The sequence below is a fragment of the Zingiber officinale genome, chromosome 9A (assembly GCF_018446385.1).
Source record: "Zingiber officinale cultivar Zhangliang chromosome 9A, Zo_v1.1, whole genome shotgun sequence".
In the NCBI taxonomy this organism is placed as follows: domain Eukaryota; kingdom Viridiplantae; phylum Streptophyta; class Magnoliopsida; order Zingiberales; family Zingiberaceae; genus Zingiber; species Zingiber officinale.
This window is the reverse complement of record NC_056002.1, coordinates 57536462-57549731: the sequence shown is the minus strand read 5'-3', so window position 1 is coordinate 57549731 and position 13270 is coordinate 57536462. Positions and strand designations below refer to the sequence as shown.

The window sequence follows — 13270 nt, the reverse complement described above, 5'->3', positions numbered from 1 at the left end:
CTCATGCTCCTTCAACTGACGAGAAGCATAAGAGACTACCCTACCGTGCTGCATCAATACAGCGCCCAAGCCCTGAAGAGATGCGTCTGTATAAAGTACGAATCCGTCATCACCAGAAGGTAAAACCAAGACTGGTGCTGATACTAATCTCCGCTTCAGCTCCTGGAAGCTGGTCTCGCAAGCCTCTGACCACGTGAACTTCACGCCTTTCCTAGTCAGACGTGTCAATGACATAGCAATACTGGAGAAACCCTCAACGAATCATCTGTAATATCCAGCCAATCCCAAGAAACTGCGGATCTCCTGGACTGACTTCGGCTGCTCCCAGCTAGTGATAGCCTCGATCTTCTGAGGATCTACTGAAATACCTCGGCTAGAAACCACATGTCCTAGAAAACCAACTGAGGAAAGCGAAAATGCACACTTGCTGAACTTCGCATACAGATGATGTCGTCGAAGAGTCTCCAAGACTATGCGAAGGTGATGTGCGTGCTCCTCCTCAGAATGTGAATAGATCAATATATATCATCGATAAACACAATAACAAACTGATCTAGGTACTCCAGAAAGATACGGTTCATCAGATCCATAAATACTGCAGGAGCATTGGTAAGCCCAAATGGCATTACCAAAAACTCGTAATGTCCGTATCTGGTGTGAAATGCTGTCTTCTGAATATTAGAATCTCTAACCCTCAGCTGATGATATCCAGACCGCAGATCAATCTTAGAATACACTGATGTATCTCTGAGCTGATCAAATAAATCCTCAATCCATGGCAAGGGGTACTTATTTCTGATAGTCACTGCATTCAGCTGCCTATAATCGATGCACAATCTCATAGTACCATCCTTCTTCTTGACGAATAGTACTGGAGAACACTAAGGCGGAATACCGTGGGGATCTCCACAAGGACACCGGAATGCACCTTCCCGTGCATGCCATATGCAGCTGCTAAAGGGGGAGCTGTCCTCTGCTGAGGATGCGAAGATTGGGCTTTCGGCCCTCCTCGCTGAGTCCCAGACTGACCAAATGGTCCTCCCGAAACAGAAACTCTGGAAGTTACATGCTGGGCCTATAGCGAACAGTTTCGGCTCAAGTGCCCAGGCAGTTTGCAATAATAGCAAACTGACTATCCCAGAGGACATGCAAAGATGATGTGATCTCGGGATCCGCATCAAGTGTAGTGAGTCACCGGTGGACTGTTTCCGGTTCTGCTGAGCAGACCGAGAAGGTCCAGATGAAGATCACCCTGACTTCTGGGGTCGGCCAGATAACCCAGAAGTACTCTGACCTGTCTGAGGGCGACTGCTCTGCTGCTGTCCCGTAGTCTGTGGCTGTTGGGTCTGTCTGGAAGTCCGATCAGTCTGCTTCCTCTTCTTGTCTACTTTCATTCTCTGATGAGCAGACTCAATCATAAGCACTCTATCCAATGTCTCGGTATATGATGAACTACCAAAACCGGCAATCTTCACCTGAAGATGCCCGTCCTGTCCCTAGACAAACTAGAGCATACGAGATCTGCCTTCGGCCACCAACTCAGGATAGAATCTGGCCAACCGATTAAATTCGGCATTGTACTCAATCACTGAGCAGTTATTCTGTCGAAGACTCAGAAAATCCTACCGACGTGTCATCTGATACGTCTGGGGAAAATATTGACTCTCGAATGCGTCCCTAAATCTCGTCCAGGAAATATGCTGCTCACCTATAATCGAGCGCTGTGTGTCCCCCCAGATCTCTACCCCGTCTCGTACCTCAAGTACGATTAGTAGGCAGGACTGGAGGGGGTGCCGGATATACGAAAGATGATACCACTAGTGGTACATTCGAGGTATGTACCTCTGGAGTCGGAACCGTCGGGGTCTTATAATCCGACGTACGTGTCTATAATATCCTGACGAGGCTGTCCCTGACGGACAAGCTCGACCCTAACAGATCTCTCTGGAGACACTATCTTCGAAGAATCTATCGGCCTCTAACGTGGACGACCACGTGTCGGTACCGAAATACGCGTATGTGTCATATCTATAAACAAAATGTTACCCAGATATCACTATAGGTATGAAAACTATAAAATTACCTGTTTTACCTATTTGCCGTCTGGAGATGTCCTGTCGCTGCTTAGCCCCCAAATAGATCCAATAGAACCTTGTCAAAATACCTCGAAATTCCGAAACGAGAAAATCGACGGAAATCCAGACAAATCCGAAAATACCGAGAACGGCTCACGAAAGTAAGCATCGTAAATCCGAAACCCGACAAGTAGGTATCGAAAAACTTTGCTCTGATACCAAAAATATTGTCACGCCCCAGGTAGTCCCTGTCCGAAGAAATTTCGGCAGCATCTCCCCTGTACGGGTGACAATATGAATCCAGAATACATATATCTATACCTCGGCCACACACGGCCGGAACAATACACACAAATAGTAAACAATCCACGCAGTTATATTCAACATTTCCACACAGATATACTATGAACAATCCACGCAGTTATATAAAGAAAGAACGATATAGAATCCTCGAAGATATATGTAAACCTCCTACTCCACTACAACAAAGAAAACAAATCTACGAAGAAACGAAGATATCCGCAGCGGAAAACTAAAAGTAGTAAACCCAAGTGTTCGATATAAAGTCCACAATACAAAACCCACATCACAAGTATATAAGATGCAAAAACAAAACAGATCTCGACAACAGGAAATCCTCGCGATAAAGGGGCTAGCGACTGGAATCTCTCCTGACGGCCTCATCCTGAAAAATAGTAACAATGGGGTGAGTTCAAAGAACTCAGCAGGTAATCCAATAGATATGTACAGCAACATATAATCACCAGTAACATCCTATAAACCATAGAGCCTACAGTACAGTTTCCTAACAGTACAACCTACGGTACAGTCTCCTAACAGTATAACAGATATGCATAGCTGAAATAAACTGTAATAACCAGCAATAGGTATAAAGTACAGTCTATAGCAAGAATCATAAGAAAATGCATAACTGAAATAAACTGTACTCACCTGCGAGACTTGGGCAAATGACTGTGGACATACACAGACAAAGATAGTCAGAGCAAATAAGCATGTATCCTGTATGCATGTCAATCATATGCAGTCACCCAAGTGCATCATCCAATATGCAACAATCACAATAAATGCAATATGTGCATATGATGCAATATGACATGGTCACCCCTGTCAGCCAGTCAGCCATCTCACACACAATGGTGAGACCGAGTGGGTAGGGCTGTGACACCGTGCACTCTGCCATCACTGCCCATGAAGAGTGACCGAGTGGACGGGATGCTGTCGGAGTACACCTATCCTCCTACCTCAGACATAGTGAGGGAGCACAATGCTCTCATCTCCCGGTACACAATGACAGGGAGGGACCCCGGCTGCAACCCCGCTGTATCGTGCTACCCATGAGCACCCCGGCGGTGCACACCGAGCAACCTACCATACACACCCTAAGTGCTGTGCCACTACCCATGCAGTGGTCACGTGTGTAGAGGTCCATGTAGCCGACCGACGAGCTCAACAACAATGGAGTCGTCAATCGTCCAGCATGCAATCATGCGATATGGTGCGTGCGGCTATAGTATGTCATACCTGAACAAATCCTCCTCCATATGCGTAGGTGCCAATAAAACAAACGCATATGTATACCAATGATATAAGCAATGCAAATCCAACAACATATAACAAGTATCTCCAGCAACTAATCAAGTGTAGATAAGCATCATAAATATCCATCTCTATGAACATATATACACATGGCAAAAGATAAAAACATCAAGTTCTAAAGTAAAGCAACTAACAGAAGAAGCATGTGATAAGTATCAACTAAGCCAAGACCAGGGAAGAGATAATCTACCATCTACCACTAGTAATTATATATAAACTACACATATCATAAGACAATATCGAAAAGATAAGTCAAAGGGTACCCGCGTCAAATAGAAGGTACAGTATCACGCCAAATCCAAAGTCGAGACGCCTGTCTCGAATTAGGGTCCTGTATCAAACAATATATATATATTTTATTTAGCTAAATCCAAATGAATAGCTAAATAAAATTCCTAAAACTAAGTTAGGGCAAAACTCTAATCAACACAATCTCAACCTACCTAATAAATCTAACGGTCAATTAGGGTTAGTTACCTAATCCCTAATCACCAATTAGATTAGTTATCTAATACCTAAATTAAATCCAATAGTCGATTAGGGTTAATTGTCTTAACCTTAATCCTTCCATTAGATTATTCTTAAGCAATTAGATTTAACCACAAACAACCACTAATCATACCTAATTCGTCATGTATCAATTACTCCTCAACATACCTCAATTGAGCTGCTATTGATTGCTAGAACCAAAACAACTCCACAGATAAGATCCTCACTGCTGAATTAGGTGCCTACCGAAACTAAAGACACCACAGCAAGAACTGGAATTCCTCCTCACTGAACCGGATTAAGACCTCATCAACAGGAAGGTCACTGATCCAATCAAGAACAGAGATCAAGATTGGAGATCACGGATCAAACAATGCCTCACCTTCAAGCCTCTGCTTGACAACTCAATTGATCCCATCATCTTCAACCGAGACCCCCACACAGCCGCAAGTAGAGGAGGACCAAGCTTTGATCAGGGAAGAACAACAATAGAATGATCAGAGATTTTTCCCTAAACCTGACAAGAAGAATCAACACAGAAATAGGACCCTAACCTCTAAGATCAACAACAACCCGAGAGAAAAAGAAAGAAATCAATCGCTTACCTTCGAAGCCCTAACTGCCTCTCCACACCGGCGATCGGTGGATCTAGCTCGATCTAGTGGCATTAGTGATCGGCGCAAGGAGACACGAGTGTCTACAGCCCGAAGATGGAAGACGTCAACCGGATCTGAGCTCAATCCAACGGTGCCGGAACAAGAACTAGGGCTCGACAAGCAAGCATGAGAAGACGAGATGCTGTGATGCGGCCCGAAGAGGGAAACGCCAGCCGGCCTAAGCTCAATCGGAGACGATGCTGGCGGAGAAAGATCGCCGGAGTTGGAGCATCACTCACGTCGGCGTCGCTTATCCACGGAAGAGAACAGAGAAGGAAGAGAGGGGAGATCGGGGAAGGAGGGGGAAGGAGGATTGGCGTTTTTAGGGGAAGGAATAAAAGAAAAGGAAATATATAATTAAAACATTTCCTCGGTATCCCAATTAGGCCTTATCTGTACCCGGAATTGATCCCCTCAAAATTCGTCGTACGAGTTCCGAAAAATTCCCCGAAAATTTCTAAAAATTCCGAAAAAATCTATAAGGCTATTTCTCAAATAACCCTATTAATTAAATTTTCCGAGATCTCACAATGTTAATTTGGATATGTCTGAAAGTATATGTGAAAATAGTGTACTTGACAATACTTGCAAAAATACCCCTAGGATATTTTCTAATAAAACAAATATAATTAATTCAGAAAATACAAAAAATATCCCTAGGATATTTTCTGATAAAACAAATATAATTAATTTAGAAAATACAGAAAATCTGAAAATAATTAATAAATCTAAAAATTTGAATTTAAACCTAAAAAAATTTGAAAATTCAAACAAAAAAGATGACAAGGTCAATATTGATCTAGATAAAATTAATAAATCATTTAATCTAGACAATATTAATCTAGAAAGTCTTATTCAAACTCGAGATAATCTAATTAACAAAAAATTAAATATTAAAGATAAAACTTATCTACTAAATTTCACTAATTATATCAACTTAAAAGGTAAAGAAAGTATAAGGATAAACTCAAACACTCTGACAAAATCAAAAATAAATTTAAGAAATCTAAAATTAAATGTTAAAGATAACATATTAAACAAAGATAATCTAAAAATTTTAAAATTAACGGTTAATAAAAAATTAAAAGATAAACCTTTAAAGAAATATAATTTAATTAATTCAAATTTAAAAATTAATAAAAACTATAATCCATTAAATAAAGACAATTCAATTAACTTAATAAAATTAAAGTTGAAAGAAAATTTAAATATTAAATACACTCTCTTAAAGAAGGATAATTTGACCAATTTAATTAATTCAAAATTAAAAACTAAAATCTAAATTAAAAATTAAAACTAAAACAAAAAAAAATCTTAAAAGGAAAATCAATAATTTCGGGGGAGGCTCCAGAATAGCTGGCACCTCCAAAACTAACTTACTCGACAGGGTAACCAATAACTATTGTACCTGGCAAGGTAATTAGGACTAGTTCAAAAGGGATAATAGTTTAACTTGACCAACGGTACTGATGAAGTCTTGGATGATAGTACATTAGGGAAGCTTAGTCTATGCATGTCTAGGAAGATATGACTTCGACCTGGTGCATTTGGCTAAGTGGAACTGACCGAAGCAACCTTTATGGATCCTAACTAGTTAGATCAAGGTTTTATACTAAGTCCAGTGGATAGGACTATTTGGAAACGTCGAAAGCATGGTTACTCTAATGATGTCCAAGTGACTCACCATAGCCCAGAAGTTTATCCAAACAATTCCTATTTGTTAGATCCAAAGCTAAACCTGAATCTAACACAAAGTTAAACCAAACCCTAAAATGGAATCTAATTCATCTCACAAAATAATAGGATTCTCTGATTGATAATTTAGATCAGGTGAGATGACTAAGGACTTAAAATTAAATTAAAATTAGAGAAAATTAAATTAAAATTAAAATTACAATTAATTTAAAATTAAAGTAAAATTAAAATTAAAATTAAGTTAAAATTAAAATTAAAATTATTTTAAAAATATTTATAATAAAAAATTAGTTTAAAAAGAAATTTAACTAAAAAGAAATTATTTTCTTTAAAAAAAAATTCATTTCACAAACATTTTAAAAATCCTTTGAAAAACTATTTTAAAAATCCTTTTCAAAATTATTTTTTTAAAAAATTATTTCAAAAATCCTTTTAAGAATTATTTTTTATAAAATCTTTTAAAAATCATTTTAAAACTATTTTAAAAATCTTTTAAAAAAAATATTTTAAAAATCCTTTTAAAAACTATTTAAAAATTATTTTTAAAATTGTTTTAAAAAAACTATTTTAAAAATCCTTTTAAAAATACTTTTAAAAACTATTTTAAAAATTATTTTAAAAATCTTTTTAAAAAAACAATTTTAAAAATCCTTTTAAAAAATACTCTTAAAAACTATATAAAATTATTTTAAAAATATTTTTAAAAACTATTTTAAAAATCATTTTAAAAATTCTTTTAAAAATTATTTTAAAAATTATTTTAAAAATCCTTTTAAAAATTAATTTTAAAATCCTTTTAAAAACTATTTTTGAAATTATTTTAAAAATCCTTTTCAAAATGTTTTTTTTAAAAAAAATTATTTCAAAATCCTTTTAAAAATTATTTTAAAAAAATCTTTTAAAAACTATTTTAAAAATTATTTTAAAAATATTTTTAAAAAACTATTTTAAAAATTATTTTAAAAATCTTTTAAAAAAATTATTTTAAAACTATTTTAAATATTATTTTAAAAATCATTTTTAAAAAAACTATTTTAAAAATCCTTTTAAAAATAATTTAAAAAACTTTTTTAAAAATTATTTAAAAATCTTTAAAAAAAACTATTTTAAAAATCCTTTTAAAATCTTTTTAAAAACTATTTTAAAAATCCTTTTAAAAATTATTTTTTAAAAAAATCTTTTAAAAATCCTTTTAAAAACTTGTAAGATACCGAAAAAAAAAATAATAATTACTATTGGACGAAAAAATTTATTGGATTTTTCAGGAATTTTTAGAAATTTTTTGGGATTTAAACGGAGTCCGTACGACCCATTTTGAGGGGATATATTAGGGGTACAGTGAAGGCCTGTTTTAGAATATCCATTTAAGTAGGAGTTAATTGAGGAATTAACTTAACATTTAATTAAACTAACTTAAGTTTTAATTAACCTAGGTTTATAATTTCCTTCTCCTATTCTTTCTCCCGAACCCCTCTTTTCTATCCGATCCCCTTCCTTCCCCGATCCCTTCTTCCCCGAATCCTCTCCCTCGCGATCCGGTTCCATCGCTGATCGCCGGCTAGCAACACCGATCGTCGATCGTCGCGAGTTCACCGCCGATGGAGGGCTTCTCCTCCACCGTTCCTCACCTCTGCCACTCGATCTTCCCCTCCACGAATTTACCAATCCTTTCTCCCTCATCGTCGTGCCCTAGATTTGCTGATGCGGAGTCTCGCGCGACCTCCATCTTCCTCGATCCATCTCCACTGCCGACGCCGCTTGATGTCGTGCTGCCGGCGGACATCGCCCGATCGCATCAGCATGGTACGACCATTGATCCTGCTTTCTTCTCCGCTGATCATCGGAGGTTATTGGGTTGTCTTCCTCTCTAGGCCGTCGCCTGCGCAGGAGGATCTTCGACAGGGGAAAACTGAGCCCTAGCATCGAACTTTGCTCGCGATCAACCCATTGTCGGACAAGCCTTCTTCGTCGATCCTATCTTTTGCCGATCCCCTCCCGAGCCTTGCCTCCTCTAGATTTTTGTTACATCGTCGAAACAACAGATTCTAGCCGAGAAGGTATTGTGAGATCTCGGAAAAATAAAATAAATAGGGTTATTTGAGAAATATCCGTATAAATTTTTTTCGGAATTTTTAGAAATTTTCTGGGAATTTTTCCGAGCTCGTAAGACGGGTTTTGAGGGGATCAATTTCAGGTTCGGATTAAAGCCTATTTGGGGATACCCGATTAAGTGAGGAAATGTTTTAATATATATTTCCTTTTCTCTTTATTTCCTTCCCCAAAACGCCGATTCCATTCTGCCCTCTCCACCCGAGCCCGAGCCTCTCTTCTTCCCCGATCCACTTTGATCACGCGCCCCCTTTCCTCTGCCCTAGCCTTTCTCTTCTCCGACGCCGACGACGTCATCAGGGGAAGTGATTGCCGGCGGCTGAGCACCCCATCTCCTCCATCGATCCAGCTAGTTTGGAGGTCGCGTTTCCTTCCGGATCATCGCCTCTGCGTGGGCAACCTCTCGGTGGAGTTGAAAGGAGATCCGAACCCTACCCTTCGCCATCTACCTTGCGGAGCCGTGCCACCCGATCGCCGGTGTGGAAGAGCAATTAGGGCTTCAAAGGGTAAGCCATTGAAACTCTTCTTTCCTCTTGATTCATCGTCAGATCTGTGATTGATTCACAGATTTCGCCAGATTAGGGTTTTGTTCTGGTAAATCCTTCTTGCTTGGATTGAGGAAAGTGTCGGATCCCTTCCTTTTTCCTCTTGATCAGATTTTGGCATCTTCTCTTCTTTGCTGTAGATTGAGGTTACGGGATTGGAGAAGAAGAGTGAGGTTCTGTTCTGATCAGATCTTGGACTTCTCATTGTTGCCGATTGAAGTCTCAGATTGGAGGTAAGAGGAGGTGATTGTTTGAATTTGGGGTGCTTGGTTGAATTGTGATCTTCTTATTTTGATCCGATTGATCCAGTAAGGTTAGGTTCTGTGGTTATGAGGTGTATCCAGCAGAGAGGTTGTTTGTTTTTGGTTTGGCAGCCACCTATCCATCAGTGATCCAGCATCAACATCAGTTGAGATTCGAGGTAAGGTGTAGGGATTTGTTACATGCTGTTGAATTAGATTATGTTTCGAATTGGGTTTGTGATTAGATTTAATCGTTTAGAATTAGTCTAATGGAATGATTAGGGTTAAAGTAATTAACCCTAGTCTACTATTGGATTTCTAATCTAATGGGAGATTAGGGATTAGATAACTAATCCTAATTAACCATTAGATTAAATTGGTAAGTTGTGATTGTGGTGATTAGGGTTTTGCCCTAATTTAGTTTTGCGAATTTTATTTAGCTAGTTCATTTAAATTTAGCTAAATAAAATATGTATGTTGTTTGACACAGGACTCTGATTCGAGACGGCGTCTCGACGTCGACTTTGGATTGCGTGATTTGTACCTTCTATTTGAGGCGGGTACCCTCTGACTTATCTTTTGATAATGTCTTATGATATGCATAGCTTATATATATTTACTAGTGGTAGATAGTAGATTATTCTCCCTCTTGGTCTTAGCTAGTTGATACCTATCACATGCTTCATCTGCTAGTTGCTTTACTTTAGGATTGGATACTGTTACCGCTTGCCATGTGTATATGTTCATAGAGATGTATATCTATAGTGCTCTACTCTACTGATTAGTTGCTGTACATGTGTGATACATGCTCTTGGATTCATGATACTTATATCCTTGTTATATGTGAGGTCTTTGGATTTATGCTGTTTTATATCATGGTTATATATATGCGTTTACCTTTTGGGCACACACATATATGGAGGAGGCTATGTTCAGGTATGACATACTGTAGCCGCATGCACCATATTGCATGATTGCATGCTGGGCGATTGACGACTCCATTATTGTTGAGCTCGTCGGCCGGCTACATGGACCCGCACACAACGTGTTCACTGCATGGGTAGTGGCACAGCACTCAGGGTGTGTAGGGTAGATTGCCCGGTAGTGCTCCGCTAGGACGCTCATGGGTAGCGTGACAGGAGCGTGGTAGCACACCGGGGTCCCTCCCCGTCATTGCGTACCGGGAGATGAGAGCGTTACGCTCCCTCACTATGTTTGAGGCAGGAGGATAGGTGTACTCCGACAGCATCCCGTCCACTCGGTCACTCATCGTGGTAGTGACGGCAGAGTACCACCCTACCCACTCGGTCTCACCATTGTGTGAGATGGCTGAGCATGGCGTAGGGGTGACCAGGACATGTCATTTGCATCATATGCAATTGCATTATTTATGATTGATGCATTTTGGTGATTGCATATGATTGACATACATCTGTTATATGATTTTGCTCGACTATTTTTATCGTATGCTCACGATCATTCTTGAGCCTCGCGGTGAGTACAATTTATTTCTTATGCACTTCTTATATTCTTGCATAGATTGTATTTTATACTTATTGTTGGTTACTAGGTTTATTTAGTCTTGCATACTGTTATACTTAGGAGTACTATATAGATTGTCTTGTCGAAACGTACTATAGATCCTATGGTTTAGGAGACTGTACCTTAGGACATTCTTGTAGTTATATATTGTTGTATATGTCTATTGGATTACTGTGAGTTCTTTGATTATATCTACTTTTCGTGTTGAGACCGTCGGGAGATATTCCAGTCGCTAGCCCCATTATCGCGAGGATTTTCTTTGTCGGATTATATTTTGCTTTTGCATCTTATATACTTGTATTGTGGGTTTGTATTGTGGACATTGAACATTCGGGTTTACTACTATTGTTTTCCGCTGCAGATATTTTCATTACTTCGTGGATTTGGTTTTTCTTCGATGTAGTGGAGTAGGATGTTTACATATATTTTTCGAGATTTTATATCGTCTTTTCTTAACAAACTGCGTGGATTGATTATATGTTGACTTATGTGAAGTGTTGATATAAACTGCGTGGCTTGTTCTTATTTGTATTGTATTATTCCGGCCGTGTGTGGCCGAGGTATGGAGATATATGTATACTGAGCTTCATATTGTCCGCCGTACAGGGGAGATGCTGCCGAAATTTCTTCGGACAGGGACTACCTGGGGCGTGACAGGTATGGATGCATCCTTACCTTTTTTTTCCTCCTCTCTGTTTTATTCGACTGCCACCACCAGGGGTGATCAATCTAGGTAAATTCATCTGGAATCTTGAAGATTCATTGATGATGTTCTAATTAGTTTCCTTTGTGATGTTCTTCCTAATGCTAGACTCATGGTAGGCATAGGAACAACTCCTTGATGGATTTCCTCTGGGCAGATTACTGGCCTCTGCATTCTTGTGGCTGAGTAAGGTTTTGGTTGAAGATTTGAGGTACTGTTGAGGTGAGTTTAGCACTGCGGATTAGGGTTTCAGCAAATCCTTTGTTGTACGATTGGATTTTTGGATTGATTCTTGGCTGTTCATGTAGCTTCGGTCAGTTTGGTGATCCACAGTTTGGCATTCCAGTCTCGGCAGTGAACCCCTTTAATCATGTTGACCGGTGATTATCCGAAGTTTGGGTAAGTTGTGCTATGGATTTATTATATTAAGTTAGATTAAGTTGTATTGGGATTAGATGAATATCATGATTTCATGTTTGTTATTGGGATCATTAGATTGATTATTAGACGTGGGGTGTTTAGTTTATGATTAGAAGGATTTAAAGGATAAGAATTATGGTTTAATTGGTTTAGGTTGAATTAACCCTTGACTAATGATAATGGGATGTGGGAGTTTGTGATTGATTGTGGTTTGATGATTTGGTTGATAGGTTGATTGGATAATTATCGAATTGGGATATATTGTGATTTGTAGAGATGAATTCATGATTAACCTATTCTAATTAGGTTGGGTGATCAAGGATTATTTGGAGGATTAATCAGAGATCAGATTTAATTAGAGTGATCCTAATTATGTTAGGGATTTTATTTAGCTATTTAATTCATATGAAGTTAGCTAAATAAAACATATATATATTGATTGATGCAGGACTTGGATTCGGGACGAGCGTCTCGATGCAGGATTACTTTATTCGAGCTATATTTTAAGGCGGGTATTTCTTCCTTTGCCTCTATGTAGATTTTCTTTGAGCTTAGTGCATGGTTGTTATTTGACGGATTAGGTTACTTTACCCTATATCGTGTTCAGTTGCTGTTTTTCCTGCTTGTTTCTTTTGCTTGAGCTTAGAGATGATCTATTTAATTCATATACAGTCTCTACTCTTGATATCTACTCTGTTGTGATTACACGTGTAGAGTATGCCTTGTAGGGATTGTCGGGTTGTTGGTATTACCATGCTGATTGGGTGTATGATGTGGACTGTACATAGATGGGTGTCACGGGTATGTCTGTTGCAGATCCAGTGAGTTTACTGACCATTGTACCAGGTGTTGATTCCAGATTGGGTATGTATCTATCATTATGTCGGTTGTGATTTGTACAGTATGTATGTCAGGTTATTATGTCAGATATGTTTAGGTGCATTGAGTATGATAGTATGATCATGTTCTTATTTCTCTACTGAGACTGTATACTTTTGATGTGAGATCTCGGAAAATTTAAATAAATAGGGTTATTTCAGAAATAGCCTTATAATATTTTTCCGAAATTTTTAGAAATTTTCTAGGAAATTTTTGGAACTCGTATGACGGGTTTTGAGGGGATCAATTTCGGGTTCTGATAAAGCCAGTTTGGGATACCCGTTTAAGTGAGAAAATG

The 13270-nt window shown here is 38.4% G+C and overlaps 2 long non-coding RNA genes across 2 annotated transcripts; both read left to right on the top strand.

Moving 5' to 3' along the window:
- The first annotated feature begins 8827 nt into the window (after positions 1–8827).
- Positions 8828–9990, top strand: LOC122021550. The gene is made up of 4 exons (XR_006122574.1): positions 8828–9147; positions 9327–9419; positions 9496–9607; positions 9919–9990. It is a non-coding gene; the product is annotated as an uncharacterized LOC122021550 (long non-coding RNA).
- A 1575-nt stretch (positions 9991–11565) lies between these two features.
- Positions 11566–12705, top strand: LOC122018886. The gene is made up of 4 exons (XR_006121942.1): positions 11566–11627; positions 11782–11895; positions 11982–12072; positions 12542–12705. It is a non-coding gene; the product is annotated as an uncharacterized LOC122018886 (long non-coding RNA).
- The last annotated feature ends 565 nt before the right edge of the window (positions 12706–13270 follow it).